This window comes from Mustela lutreola, chromosome 5, assembly GCF_030435805.1.
Source record: "Mustela lutreola isolate mMusLut2 chromosome 5, mMusLut2.pri, whole genome shotgun sequence".
NCBI classification, from domain to species: domain Eukaryota; kingdom Metazoa; phylum Chordata; class Mammalia; order Carnivora; family Mustelidae; genus Mustela; species Mustela lutreola.
In genome coordinates this window covers 11,178,183-11,193,417 of record NC_081294.1, presented here as the reverse complement: position 1 = coordinate 11,193,417, position 15,235 = coordinate 11,178,183, and the positions used below count along the sequence as shown (strand labels likewise).

At 41.4% G+C, this 15,235-nt stretch overlaps 1 pseudogene; it reads right to left on the bottom strand.

Moving 5' to 3' along the window:
• Nucleotides 1-10,023: 10,023 nt before the first annotated feature.
• On the bottom strand, nucleotides 10,024-11,291 carry LOC131831508 (protein canopy homolog 2-like; annotated as a pseudogene).
• Nucleotides 11,292-15,235: the final 3,944 nt, after the last annotated feature.

Sequence of the window (15,235 nt, the reverse complement as noted above, 5' to 3'; positions counted from 1 at the left end):
TGGCGTTCCCAGCAGAGTCAGGAGCTGGGGAGAAGCAGAGGGCAAGCCTGGGCTGGAAGACCGTTTCCTGAATGAGCAGAAGCTGAGAAGTCACAGCTCCTCATATAGTGCTGGAAATATTTTTCCTTTATCTTAATTAATGATTCCTACAGTTGCTGTTAATGGGCAAGCCTATCGAGAACACGCATGGGAGTTACACTTTGCAATCAGACATTTCCAAATGGCAGCACTCCTCACTCCTCAGCAACAGACTTGCTTAGAGATTAGCCCCACCTTGTGGAGAAGCCTAAAAATAATGAAGTGACATACTGGTTGAAGGGAAGGAATCAAGGCAAAATAAGCTTGAATTTTAATTTTTTTTCAGAAAATACCTGTAAGTTTTACATAATCAGACCATTCATATTTGTGTGAAACTTGTAACTATATTTTTAAAAAAGTTAACTTTTTATAGGGGTTCCCGGGTGGTTCAGTTGGTTAAATGTCCAACTCCTGATCTGGGCTCAGGTTTTGATCTTAGGATCATGAGTTCAAGCCCTGTGTTGGGCTCCATGCTGGGTGTGGAGCCTATTTAAAAAAAAATTTTTTTTTTAAGTAATCTCTACACCCAGTATAGGGCTTGAACTTGAGACCCCAAGATCAAAAGTCTCAGGTTCGTCCGCCTGAGCCAGCGAGGCACCCCTTATAAATATTTCTATAGGTGATGAAGTCACTTCATCAGATGATATTGACCTATAATTGCACTACTATCTTAAAAAAAGCAAAATAAGACACCTCCACATAGTTTAGCCTTAATTTCTTTTAAAATTTTATCTGTTTATTTATATCATTTATTTTATTTTTTCATTGACGTGTACTCTTTAATCCCTCTGTAATTTAGAATCTCTTTCTTGGTTTCTCTCTTTTTTTCCTTTTGCTTATTTGTTTTGTTTCTTCGGTTCCACATATGAATGAGATCATACGGTATTTGTTTTTCTCAGACTGACTTGTTTGGCTTAACATTGTACTCTCTGGCCCTATCTATGTTGTTGCAAATGGTAACATTTCATTCTTTTTATGGCAGTAATATACACACATATACGAATATGCCGCATCTTCATCCATTCATCTGTTGATGGACACCTGGGCAGCTTCCATATCTTGGCTGTTGTAAATTGTGCTGCTATAAACATAGGGGTGCGTGTATCCCCTTGAATTAGTGTTTTTTATTTTGGGAGACAAATACCTAGTAGTTCGATTACTAGATTATAGGGTAGTTCTATTTTTAACTTTTTGAGGAACCTCCACACTGTCTTCCACAGTTTGCATTCCCAAAAGCAGTGCATAAGGGTTCTTTTCCCCCCCACATCCTCGTCAACAACTCTTGTTTTCTGTGTTTTTGATTTTAGCCATTCTGACAGGTAGGAGGTGATATCCATTATAGTTTTGATTTGCATTTCCCTGCTGATGAGGGATGTTGAGCATCTTTTCATGTGTCTTTTGACCATTCTGTATGTCTTATTTGGAGACATGTCTGTTCATGTCTTCTGCCCATTTCTTATTATTATCTTCTATTATTTAAAAAAAAGATTTTATTTATTTGACAGAGAGAGAGAGAAAGAGAGCACAAGCACAGGGAAAGGAAGGGGGAGAAGGAGGCACCCTGCAGGAGCCTGTCCTGGGGCATGATCCCAGGAATCTGGAATCATGACCTGAGCTGAAGGCAGACGCTTAACCGAGTGAGCCGCCCAGGCACCCCTTCTGCCCATTTTTTAATTGGATTTTTTTTTTTTTTTTTGTATGGAGTTGTATCAGTTCTTTATATATTTTGGATATGTCATTTGCAAATATTCTTCTCCCATTCTGTTGCCTTTTAGTTTTGTTAATTGTTCCCTTCACCATGCAGAAACTTTTTAATGTAGTCCTAATAATTTAGTTTTGCTTTAATTTCCCTTGCTATATCTAGAAAAAAAGTCGCAGTGGCCGATGTGAGAGAAATTACTGCCAGTGCTGGTTTCAGGTCTCACGTTTAGGTCTTTGATCCATTCTGAGTTTATTTTTGTGTGTGGTGAAAGAAAGTGGGCCAGTTTCATTCTTTTGCCTATAGCTGTCCAGTTTGCCCAACACCATTTGTTGAAGAGATCATCTTTTTCCTAATTTATATTTATTCCTTCTTTGTTGAAGATTAATTGACTGTATGACTGCAGGCTTATTTCTGGATTTTCTGTTCTGTTCTCTTGATCTATAGGTCTATTTTTATGCCAGAACCATACTATTTAATTACTACAGCTTTGTAATATAACTCAAAATCTGGAATTGTGATACCTTCAATTTTTTTTTTTTTTTCAAGATTGCTTTTGCTATGTGAGATCTTTTGTGGGTACATGAAAATTTTAGGATTGTGTGTTCTAGTTGTGTGAAAACTGCTGCTGGTATTTTGGTAGGGATTGCATTAAATGTGTACATTGCTTTGGATAGTACAGACATTTTAACAGTATTTGTTCTTCCATCCATGATCGTGGAGTATCTTTCCATTTCTTTGTGTTGTCCTGAATTTCTTTCATCTGTATTTTATAGTTTTCAAAGTGCAAGTCTTTTACCTTTTTGGTTGTTTATCCCTAGATATTTTGTTTTTGGTGCAATGATAAATGGGATTATGAATTTTACTTCCTGCTGCTTCACTCAGTGTGTAGGTATTTGGGTGCTCCCATCTTAGATACATAAATATTTGCAATTGTTATAGCCTCTTGTTGGGTGGTCCCCTTTATTATTATACAGTATCGTTCTTTGTTTCTTGTTTCAATCTTTGTTTTTAAAGTCTATTTTGTCCAACATAAATATTGCTACCTTGGTTTTCTTTTGACATTTGTTTGCATGATAAATGTTTCTCCATTCCCTCACTTTCAATCTGCAGGTCTTTTTTGGTCTGAAATGAGTCTCTTACAGATGAGTATTTTTTTTTTTTTTTTTAAAGATTTCATTTATTCACTTGACAGACAGAGATCACAAGTACACAGAGAGGTAGGCAGAGAGAGAGGAGGAAGCAGGCTCCCCGCTGAGCAGAGAGCCCAATGCGGGGCTCGATCTCAGGACACTGGGATCATGACCTGAGCTGAAGGCAGGTGGCCTGAGCCACCCAGGCACCCCGAGTATTGTTTGTTTGTTTTTTTTCTCTGCTCTGTCACCCTGTGTCTTCTGATTGGAGCATTTCATCCATTTATATTCAAAGTATTTGTTGATAGATAAATATTTATTGCCATCTTGTTCCTTATTTTGTGGTTATTTCTATAGATTTTCTCTGATCCTTTCTTGCTCTTTTTCACGGTTTGTTGGCTTTCTTTAGTGATATACTTGGATTTCTTTTTCTTTATTTTTCGCATATCTTTGGCTGTTTTTTGATTTGTGGTTGCCATTAGGTTTGTATAGAACATCTTCTGCACAGAGCAGTCTATTTGCAGTTGATGGTCACTTCAGTTTGAACCCATTCTTTACCCCTCTCCCCATACATTTTAGGTAGATGGTGTCATATATTTTATACCTTTTTATTTTGTGAATCTCTTGACTGATTTTTACAGATATTCTTGCTTTTCCTGCTTTTGTGTTTTCTACTTTTCTTACTCTTACTTATGGTCTCTTCTATTCACTCGAAGAGTCTCCTTTAAGCTTTCTTGTAGGGCTAGTTTAATGCACTCCTTTAGTCCTTGTTTGAGAAACTCTTTAATCTCTCCTTGTACTTTGAATGACAGCCAGCAAGCCCATTCCCTTTTGACCTACAAAATTTCTTTTTTTCCCTTTTCTTTTCTTTTTTCTTCTTCTTCTTTTCCTTCTTTCTTTCTTTTTTTATTTTTAGGATTCAGTAAGTCCATTTGTTTTTATGGCACACGTGACAGTCATGGGGCTGGTGTTGATGAAAGAAAGGGACTGTTGACATATGGACATACATATTCACGTGGGAATTTTCTTTGCATTTTTAAGTTTCTAAAATTATTAACTTTTATTAATCAATCATGTAAATCCTATATAAATGTGCAGGAAGCATGTGAATTTCTGAATCTTGGGGGGAAATTTGATCTGAACATTTCTGCTGAAAAATCTGCTGATAACCTCATAGGGTTTCCTTTGTACGTAACAGTCTTCTTTTCTCTTGCTGCTTCAAAATTTTTTTATTTATCACTACTTTTTGTCATTTTAATTACTATGTGTCTTAGTGTGGACCTCTTTGGGTTGACTTTTGGGGGAGATCACTGTGCCTCCTGGATCTGGATATATGTTTCCTTCCCCAGATTAGGAAATTTTTCAGTCATTATTTCTTCAAATAAATTTTCTGCCCCCTTTCTCTCTTTTCTTGTTCTGAGAACCCTATAATGTGAATGTTATTATGCTTCATGGATTATGAACTTACCCTTAATTTCCTGCAGAAAGAATTATTTTCACAATTCTAATGTATTCCCTTATGTCAGTTTTTTAGCAAATCTAGGACAAAGTGGGCTTATGATTACCCTAGATTTGAAAAAGGATTCCTATAAGCTCTGAGAGGCTAAGTAAACCATCTAGGGATAGAGACAAGAAGCAGAGAACTGATGGGAAGGTTTTGGGTTATATAGTCAAAGCTTCCTCTATTTTTGCAGAAGTATAACAATGTTGTGAAATGCAACAGACTGATAAGTTTTCTTTCTCTGGGTATGACAAGTGTCAAAGAAGGGGTCGAAGCAGGATGCAGAATCCCTTCTTATTCAGGAAACTCAGACCAACTCTTTACCTTCAGATATGCAGAAAGACCATGAGTAAGGAGCCCTAAGTTCTTGCCCTAGCCAGTCACCACCTGCCTTTATCATTTTGGGGAAAGGACTAAAACTTCCAGGCATGAGTTACATAATCTGTCCTGTTAGGAAGTTGGGAAAAGAAGATCTTGTAAGAGTCCATCTTTTAGGTTCTAGGAGTTGGGTCAAACCGGAAGCATTGCACGATGCACGGGAGGAGGGCCCAAAGTGACCTGCCTCCCAAGAGGTGCCAGGTGTGGGTTGAGAGAGAAGAAACTGTTCACAGGTGTAGGTTCACTGGGAATGTGAGCTTCCTGCTCACAGAATTTACCTGTGCCTTCAGGATCTGGTGGACCTTCATTATGTAAGTCTGAATTTGTGACCTGAAGGGTCAGAAAACACTGGATTCATAATGGCAATTCCAGGTACCAAGGGTACTATGAGTTTCTGTCAGACCTAGTAGCAAGCCAGGAGCTGTTTCAAAAATGAGTTATTTCCAAAATAGGCAATATGTTATGATTTTTTTCTCTGAGTTCCATGTAGCATCCCATTTTTCCCAGAAGCGTCAAGCTAGGTTAAATGTTCAGAAAGGTTTGCACCAGCTGGAGCTGGGTCTTGACCCAGGCCACCCAAAGCTGGAAGTCTTAGACGCTATTGAGTACATGGCAGGAACGGTATACCCCAATATGGGACATACTGCCTCCAAATCCAAAGAGGCTCCACAAGAATGGTGTTTCTTTCTAGTTCAAGAAATCCCATTTGGAACAGCAGCTCTAATTGGAGTCAATCCCTGATGAAGCTTCTTTCACATCATCTCAGTGCTTCTCTCCCAAGAGCAGTTTTGCTCTGACAATGTTTGGAGACATGGTCACAAGTGGGGAGGCTGTCCTAGTGGCATCTAGTGGCTAGAGGGCACCGATGCTGCTACGAATTCCACAGCATAAGACTTATCCAGCCCAGAATATCAATGGTAGCAGGACTAGAGCCCTGAGCTCTTCAGTCTTGAGATAGGTCCTAGTAGAAGAGGCAATTTTAAAGGACTTGTGGTAGGGATTGCCACCTGCATCTGCTCTATCTTTGATGGTGGCCCTGCTTTCTGTTTTCACAGGAAGAGATTGTTCCAGGAGAATCTATACCTGGAAAAATGTGGGATTCTGCCATTTGCCAAGGGTATCTCTTGTGATTATACACTTAGGCATTGTGGAAGTGACCACAGGATGTGTTCACCTGTCTACTGGGTCACAGAATGAGTTTATGTATCTGCTGGGTCACTGTGTGAGAGATACAGTTTCAAACATCATTTATCACTAACTCAACGCTCCCCCATTCAACTGGTGGCCACACCACATGCTTGGCCAGCTCAGAGCTGGATTCAGTGATTTCCAAAGGTTTGGGACTCTCCTTCCCCCTTGCACTGTCACATTGCTTGGCGGCTGCTACTGGTAGATCTGCATTCTTCATCTTCCCCATAATTGGCAATTGCAGGTGGCCTTGGGGCTTCTAAATCCAGGGGCGTTCAATGTCAACTTCATTCCAGGCAATGAAAAATGACAGCTTAAGCAACTGATTTGCCCCCGTGGGCTGTGACTGTCAGTGTCCCAGTGTCTGGAGGCAACTGGATACAAGCCAAGCTCAGATTCCAGTTCCTGTGAGGAGCTATTCTCTGAGTTTACTTCTGGTACCGTTTACTTGGCTGTTGTTCTCAGAGGTATCAGTATTCATTTTAGTTGTTTGAAGTGTGATGGACTCTTTTAGAGGAACAACTACCAGACTGAATCATTAGAAATTTTGAATGAAACAAACCTAGGCTGATCTTCTAAAATCATACAATAGACCTGGGCCACTGTGGGAAATGACTTCTCCCTGATTAGTGAGCCACTACCCTGAGTCTGGCTCCAGAATCTACTACCTTGGCCTTAATTTGCACTAGCAAAAGAGATGTCCCACACCATACCTTGCCCGGAAGCTTAGTCTGTCCAAGATCTCCCACAAGTTTGTCTGAATGGAAGAAGCTGCATTACATATGGACCTCTGGCTGGAAGAGAGCTGCAGAGTGGTTCTGTGAAATGCAGTTTTTAGCTTTTAGGTTACTACAATGCAAAAAGCAAGAAGATATGGTATATATAGATATACAATGGAATATTATTCAGCTTGAGAAAGAAGCAAGTCCTGGTATTTGCAAGAACATGGATGGACCTTGAAGACATTGTACTAAATGAGGAGTCGGACAGAGAAAAACAAATACTGTATGATATCACTTGTGGGATGTGGGATCTAAAAAGAATTCAAAGTCATAGAAACGAAGAGTGAAATGGTTACTAGGGATTGGGGTTGGGGGGATGGGACAGACATTGTTTAAAGGTACAGACCCCGGGCGCCTGGGTGGCTGAGTGGGTTAAAGCCTCTGCCTTCGTCTCAGGTCATGATCCTGGGGTCCTGGGTTCGAGCCCCGAGTTGGGCTCTCTGCTTAGCAGGGAGCCTGCTTCCTCCTCTCTCTCTCTACCTGCGTCTCTGCCTACTTGTGATCTCTGTCAAGTAAATGAATAAAATCTTAAAAAAAAATGTACAGACTTGCAACGAGTGGTAAATAAGCCCTAGAGATCTAAGGTGCAGGATAGTGAATGTCAACAAAAATACTGTATTGTAATCACTAAACTAGCTAAGAAACTGAAAATAGCCCAAAGGCTAAAAAGAAACGATTATCATCTAATGTGATAGAGGTGCAAATTTTGTTATAATGGCAATCATTACCATATATAGACATATCAAATCAACATGTTATATACCTTCAATTTACTCAATATTACAGGTCAAATATATTTCAATAAAAAGTAAATATGAAAAGCCCAACAAAAATTCGGCAAACAAACACTAGAAGTGGATTGGCATGGGTGTTGAATGAGCCAGTTTTCAATATCCACTTCGGTAAGCAAACCAGAATTTTATGTAAGGCAGAGATGAGCGAGCCCGTGCAGGTATTGCCATACTAATTACTGGAAGGCTGAGTACCTTCATTTCATATGTAAGTAACCCCTGCCTCAGAATCCCTGAGGGCCCCATTGTTGCCATGGCCACCATGTCCCCTCCCTTGGAATCCTCGAACTTCTTCAGTTTTCCAGCATTTTAAGGACTATTGTCTGGCACAGAGCTAGGGGCTGCCATCTGCTCTCTTTGTGTGTGTGTGTGAGCAAGACCCTCCGTGTCCCTACACTTCTGCCTCTTGGATGCCCACCATTTGCCCCCTTCTGTGGACTCCAGAGGGTTGGTCCACTCCACCGATGGTCACCAGCTCCTGGGAAAACCCCCTGCAGCCTGCCATAGGGATGTCCTATGCCCTGCAAGTGTCCTACCTGCCGAAGCCAGCTTACCTTACACATCCATGTGTCTCCTCCTGGCCAGGCGGGCTCAGAAGTGGTGGGGAAACGGTGGTGGCACTGGCGCCCCAGTGGGAAGGTGCCTGGTGCCCTCTGGGTGGGTGAGCCTGTGGTCGTGGGCTCTTGCAGAAACTGTGTTCTCCTGAGGACTCTGGCTCTGAGAAAGCTGGGGTAAGACATACAGCATTGCTCTGGGCCAACCATGTTCTAAAAAGATTTGTTTGGATGCTATAATTAGTGTTCCCCTCCCCCCGCCTCATTCTACAAAGGAGGACACTGAAGCACAGAGAAGATACTTTATACCAAAGCTCCCAAACTGTCCTCAAACACATGAGAGAACCGTTTCTCATGGAACCTGAACGGTTGGGTTTGATTTTAAATATGACATGCCTTGGGGGCACCTGGGTGGCTCAGTGGGTTAAAGCCTCTGCCTTTGGCTCAGGTCATGATCCCAGGGTCCTGGGATCAAGCCCCGCATCGGGCTCTTTGCTCGGCAGGGAGCCTGCTTCCTTCTCTCTGTCTGCGTGCCTCTCTGCCTATTTGTGATCTCTGTCTATCAAATAAATAAATAAAATAAAAAAAAATATGACATGCCAGCAAATACCCTTGAAGACTTGCTTGCTTATTAGTTTCCTCTTGCTGCTGTAACAAATGCACAAACTTGGTGACTGAAAACAACCCAAATTTATTTTCACACTGTCTTGTAGTCAGAAGCCCAAAGTCCGTTTCACTAGGCTCAGATCAGGGTTTGGGCAGGCCTTCTTTCTGGAGCCTCTGGGGTCAGTCCCTCTGCTTTCCGGTTCCAGTTTTCGTTAGTGTATAGGTTGTAAAATATTAATATCCCACAACAGTAAATACTTAAAGGGCTCATTCCAGGAGAGGAGACGAGCCATGGGAACACATGGTTACACTGTGTTGTGCTCTGTGCGAGGACGGAGGGAGGTAGCGATGGAGACCCGGAGTGACTTTCGGGAAAGCTTTACTGTGGAGGTGGATGAGTCCTAAGCAAGCTGGAAGCAAAGAACAGGAACTTACCAAGTGGAAAAGGTACAGGGCATTTCTCATGAAACAGCAAGATTGGAACCCCCAGTGTGTTTGAGGCATTGTAGTATTACTAGAGCAGATGCTGACGGGGTGTCAAGGGAGCAGGTTTGGGGTTGGGAGTGAGAAGAAAGCCTGGAGCCCCAGAGCAACAAGACAGTGTGGTGTCTGCTCAGTTCATAGTACTCACACCAAGCTGTCACTCTTCTCAGACCTTATCCTACTTGGGCTGTGTGTAGCTTCAAACACTATAAACCCCTGAAAAATTCTTAGCTTTTATTATGGAAAATTTGAAGAATACATAAAAGTAGAATCATCTAATGAGACCTCTGTATTATTGATCACCCACCTCAACAGTTAACCACATTTTCTGATGGTTTTGGAGAAAGGTTTTATTTATTCCTCTCCATTGTTGTGGCTGGAGGATTTTTAAAAAAAAATTATTTTGTTTATTTTGAGAGAGCAAGTGAGAGAGAGAGAGAGAGAATGAGTAAGGGGAGAGGCAGAGGAAGAGGGAGAGAGAGAATCTTAGAGGAAGAGAGTCCAAGCTGAGTGGGGGGTTTGACATGGGGCTTGGTCCCATGACCCTGAGATCACGACCTGAGCCTAAATCCAGAATGGAACGCCCAACCGACTGAGCCACCCAGGTGCCCCATGGCTGAAGGATTTTAAAGTAAATACCAAACATTACAATTTTCCACCCACAGATACATCAATATGTAGCCTCCTCCCTCCCTTCCTTCCTTCCTCTTACTTTTGATTTCATAATTTCTCTGTTCATTTCAGTAAAAACATAATAGCAAGGTATTGCCTCACTCTCTCCCTCCTGGGGGTGACCCGTCAAGCCTGTCAGTCTGGGTGGCCCCAGTGGTTCATAGCTCATCGAGGGATATGTCCAGGGCATGAGCCCATACTTCTGTTCAGCTACAAGTAAGTTTGTCTTTCGCATCGTCAGCCTCTTGGGAATAGAATTCAATGAGTTCACCCTCCTGTTCCTCCACAGTACTCTCACTGGCAAATTTGAGAGTGCCCCACATGTCTGAATCTGTCCAGATAGCCTCCAGGTCCAGTTCATTGGATTCTCCATTTTGGTGCACTCCATGGACATAGTTCTTGCAGTGGGTGGAGGGGTCAGTCTGACCGCCGTGCTCCTGCATCCAGTCAGCAGCTCTGTGAGACGGGCCTCTGCATGAGCATGGGGCACCTCCACCCCTGAATGGTGATCATCTGGGTTGATTTGGAAAGAGCCCATCTGAAAGGTCTTCTTGGGCAGTTACCCACTCTAGTTCATCCACCAGGGCCCTACAGCCTCCACAGTGTAGATCCTGGTTCCTCCGAGCCTCCATTACTCCCAGCGGGGCCCCTAGAAGCAGGGCCAGCCAACTCCAATCCCTTTCATCTGTAACCTAATGGGGTTGCCCCACCTCTGCTCCTAGGGCTGCCATTGTGGCCCAGACACTGGAAAATGCCAAACTCACTTTAGCTCCCAACCCTAGCACCTTGAGTATGTAACTTTGGTAAATAAAGGTTAAAAAACCATATTTATGGTATTATACCCATCCAGTAATAATTTCTCAATATTCTTGGTATTCATTCCATGCCCCCCATGCTTTTTTTTTCAGAAGAAGAGAATGTGCACATCAGCAGGGGTGGCAGGGGAGGGGCAGATGGCAAGGGAGAGAAAACCCTAAGCAGGCTCCACCGGCCCAGCACAGAGCCCAAGGTGGGGCTCCATCTCTCCACGCCGAGATCATGACCCGAGGTGAGATCATCCATTCAACCAAATGAGCCACCCAAGTGCCCGTCCATGCCTTTTTGGTTTGAACATTAAAAAAAAAAAAAAATAGTATCAGTTTTTTAAAAAGCAGTTCTTAAAAATGGGAAATAAATTGAAAAAAGAAGTGGCTCTAACTATGTCTCAGGTTACTGGTTTTAACCATAAACAGAAGAATTATTTTAAGCAACTCAAAATGCAGTAAATTTTTTGTGCATATCTAAGATATATCTTAAAGACTGAAAAAAAAAATAAACCACAAAGTACTAAATTGTTTTCAGTGATAATTTGCCATAAGGATTAAACAAGATTTCTCCAGGGGCTCCTGGAACTCACAACCTCTGATGAGGTCACATTGGGTTCCATGCTGGGCATATAGCCTACTTAAAAAAAAAAAAAACAAAAAAACAAAAAACAATAATTCTTCTCTAAAAACAACTCTCATAAATTGTTTGATGGCTGTGAAATGCAGTTTGCTCTGGAAAAGCAGGAACAATGATTTTTTCCCCCTTTATCAGTTTTTAAAGTAGGTTGGTACCCATTGCAACCACCAGAAGTGAGTAAAATATTTTTTGTTTTTGTTTTTTAAGTATCAGCATGAAATCATGGATCTTATATATTTTTCTGTTTAAATCTGTTGTAGTCATTTTATTTTTATTGCTTACATTTTCTCTTTGGTCCATGAAAGTCACTTCAGGTTGGCACCTGTGTCCTTTGGTATGATCCCACTTGTCTTTGACTGCTTCCTTGCCTTCTGGTATGGAGATGAGTCATGACCATCTTGTACATTTCCTGCCCTACTCTAGGAATTAGTGACTTCCTTAAGGAGCTCTGGTTCTATTTCATGGGAGATGCAGTTAGACACTGTAATCTGGGTGCTTAAGGGTGTTCACTGCTACCGAGCTGATCATAGTTTATTTCCATTTCATTGGATAGAGCAAGGAAAATAGAAAATATTTTAAAAAATATTTTATTTTTAACCAATCTCTACATGCAATATGGGGCTTGGACTCAAAACCCTGAGATCATGTGCCCCAGACTTCTACACTTGATCTTAGCCAAAAGGCTGGGAAGCAATGCCCCAGACTTTTTAAAAAAGAAAAATACTTCATGAGTTCATAATGGTATTTTTAATTCAAAATTAATCAGTTTTTATTTATTTGATTTTTATGTTTTTATCCCTTTTATTTTATACTGAAAATTCTAGTTCCCAATGATATTAGCCAACTTACTTATTTTGTTTATCCTACTATATGGTAGGACATATATTATTCATTACATATGAAAAACAATAATCCCAGTATTACCAACAATATGATTGCTTAAAACAACTTGCCCTTTTTTTTCAGTCTTTAGGATATATCTCAGATATGAAAAAAACTTTATTGCATTTTGAGTTGCTTAAAATAATTCTTCTGTTTGAGGCACCTGGGTGGCTCAGTCATTAGGCAGATCCCTTCTGCTCAGGTCGTGATCCCAGGGTGCTGGGATTGAGCTCTGGATGGGGCTCTCTGCTCAGCGGGGAGCCTGCTTCTTCCTCTCCCACTCCCCCTGCTTGTGTTCCCTCCCTCGCTGTTTCTCTCTCTGTCAAATAAATAAATAAAATCTAAAAAAAAAAAAAAAATTCTTCTGTTTGTGGTTAAGCCACTGACTTGAGACATAGAGCCACTTCTTTTTCAATTTATTTATTTTTAGGAATTGGTCTTTTTAAAAAAAATGATATATTGTGTTTTATGATTACTCTCCAGTTGTCTAGAGTTGATTCTAGTTGTTTCCAACCAGGAGTTCTGATGGAGCCAAGTGGTAACTGGAGCACTAGAAACAAAGAGAGGGAGAAGGTTGCTGAGTCATCAACATGGCAGAACACTTGGGTGTGGAGAGCGTTCCCTGCTCCCACAGCCTGACCACCGAAGACGGATGTACCCCTAGGAGTCTCTTGCTGTGAGTCCAGCTGAGCAACTACTGAGACAGTTTTTCATTTGCTTGTTTATTCGTAAACTCCCATACCTGTGACAGGGACTCCTTCCTTGACCAGATGCTCATTCATCAGGCTTCCGAGCCCTCTCATTGACTTGCTTTGTCCTTGGGCCTGCCAAGCCCATGTTTTACAAGAATCCTTCTGAGACACTGTACCTACCCTTGATTTCTAATTAAGTTCCTCTTAGTAATTTTCTACCCACTGAGCCCTGCCTGTTGGCTATAGATCCCCAGCTGCCCAGGCTGGATTTGGAGTTAGGCCCCGTTCTATACAGAAGTCTCTCTTCTGTACTGCAGTAGCTTGAGTAACATCTGCTTTGCCCTTTCCAACAAGTATCCATAGCAGTTTTTCTTTAATACCTGTGTTTATAAGTGTTTTTCTATTCTTGGGGCAACTGGGTGGCTCAGTCAATTGAGTTCTGACTCTTAGTTTTGGCTCAGGTCATGATCTCATGAGTCATGGGACCAGCCTGGCGTCATGCTCCGAGCTCAGGAGGGAGTCTGCTTCAAGATTCTCTCCTTCTACCCCTTTCCTGTGCACGTGCCCTTTTTCTCAAATAAATAAATAAAGTCTTTTAAAAAAATGCTTTTCTGGGGGCACCTGGGGGGCTCAGTGGGTTAAAGCCTCTGCCTTCGGCTCAGGTCATGATCTCGGAGTTCTGGGATCGAGCCCTGCATCAGGCTCTCTGCTTAGCGGGGAGCCTGCTTCCTCCCTCTCTCTCTGCCTTCCTCTCTGCCTGCTTGTGATCTCTGTCTGTCAAATAAATAAATAAAATCTTTAAAAAAATTAAAAAATGCTCTTCTGTTCTTACAATTTAAAAAAAGCCTTAAAAAGTTCTACAATATTAAAATTAAAATCTGAACATATTGAATGTGTTATTAGATGCTTATTGTTTTCTAGGAGATGAAAACACTTTTTATGATTTCTTCTAGTCATTTTTTTTCTGTGTAAAACCAAAATTATGAAGTATAAATGAGAAAATATAATCTGACTTCTGAAACTCAGTTTACACACAGTAATTCTGATGCTTCTCTTTTACATATAAGTATCCGTAGATTGGTACCTGCTTTGAATTCAAAACAAGTACATAAACAGATAACTAATATAAACAAATAGTGAAAATTCTAAGGATTGACTTCTGTGGGTTGCCTCTTTGTTTTCTTGACTGTTTCCTTTGCTGTGCAGAAGCTTTTGAGGATTGACTTCTGTGTAGAGGAACACTCAGGGTCAGGAGATAGTGTCAATCAGGGCATCCTCCTTCGTGGAGGTATGTTGTGAGTCAGATGGCAAGCAAAGTTGAGAGTCAAGGATTAGTAGAAAGAATGAGAGAAGCAACTTTAAGAGAGGACTTACAATGCTGTGTGTGAACAGGGAGACACTTTGTCTTCAGGCTTCAGACAAGTCCCTTTACTATTCTGATGGTGATTTTTCACCTGAGCGCTTGTTTTCTCTTCTACTCTGAGCCTCATACTCAAGTGAGATGTAGTTTGAGTCTAGATCTGGGATGCACTTCTTGGAGAGGGTAATGAAGAACCTTGATGGAACACATCTAGAATTCCAGAGGGAGGTCCTGGGAACCAGGTACGGAATGACTGAGGAGATCTTAGATGGTCGCGCCACCTCCAGTTCCCACCTGTCTTCTTTGCCCTGGACCCGTCTTTGTGTGCCGTCCCTTCTCTCACGCACTTGGGGGTGATCCAGGACTCGTCTTGGGTGCTGAGCTGGTCCTGAGAGACTTGCACTCAAAGCCTCAAGGGTCAGAACCCCTCAGGGGTGGTTTGGCCAACTCAGCCTAACTAGCCCCCCGCCCCCAACACTCTCTACCTACCTTTCTCAAGACCCTGGAAGTGAATCCACATATGTCCCTCTCAATGTTCATGTTTATCAGTTCTCTTGAGTCTTTAGTGGGATTTATATTCCAAATGGCTTGTTATTTGCAGTTTGGAGTTCTGCAAGGATCCAGTAGTAATTTATAAGAGATTTTTCTACTGGTTTTTTAAAAATATTTTTTGATTTTTAAGTAATGTCTACACCCAGTGTGACGCTCAAACTTGCAGCCCTGAGATCAAGAGTTGCAAGCTCTGTTGGCTGAGTCAGCCAAGTGCTCCAAAATTTTTCTTAAAGTAGTCAAGGGACGTAGAATTCCTTCATGATTAATTTGCAATATATAACATTATTGTAAGAGATTGTGACTTGTGTGACTTTTGTTCTTTACAATGTATTAAGGTTTCCTTGATCTAATTAGTTTTGTTAACCATCTGTGGCACTATGGAGGAATAGTATTATTTGGGGACTGTAAATTTCAATATATTTCTATTAACACATTGTTTAG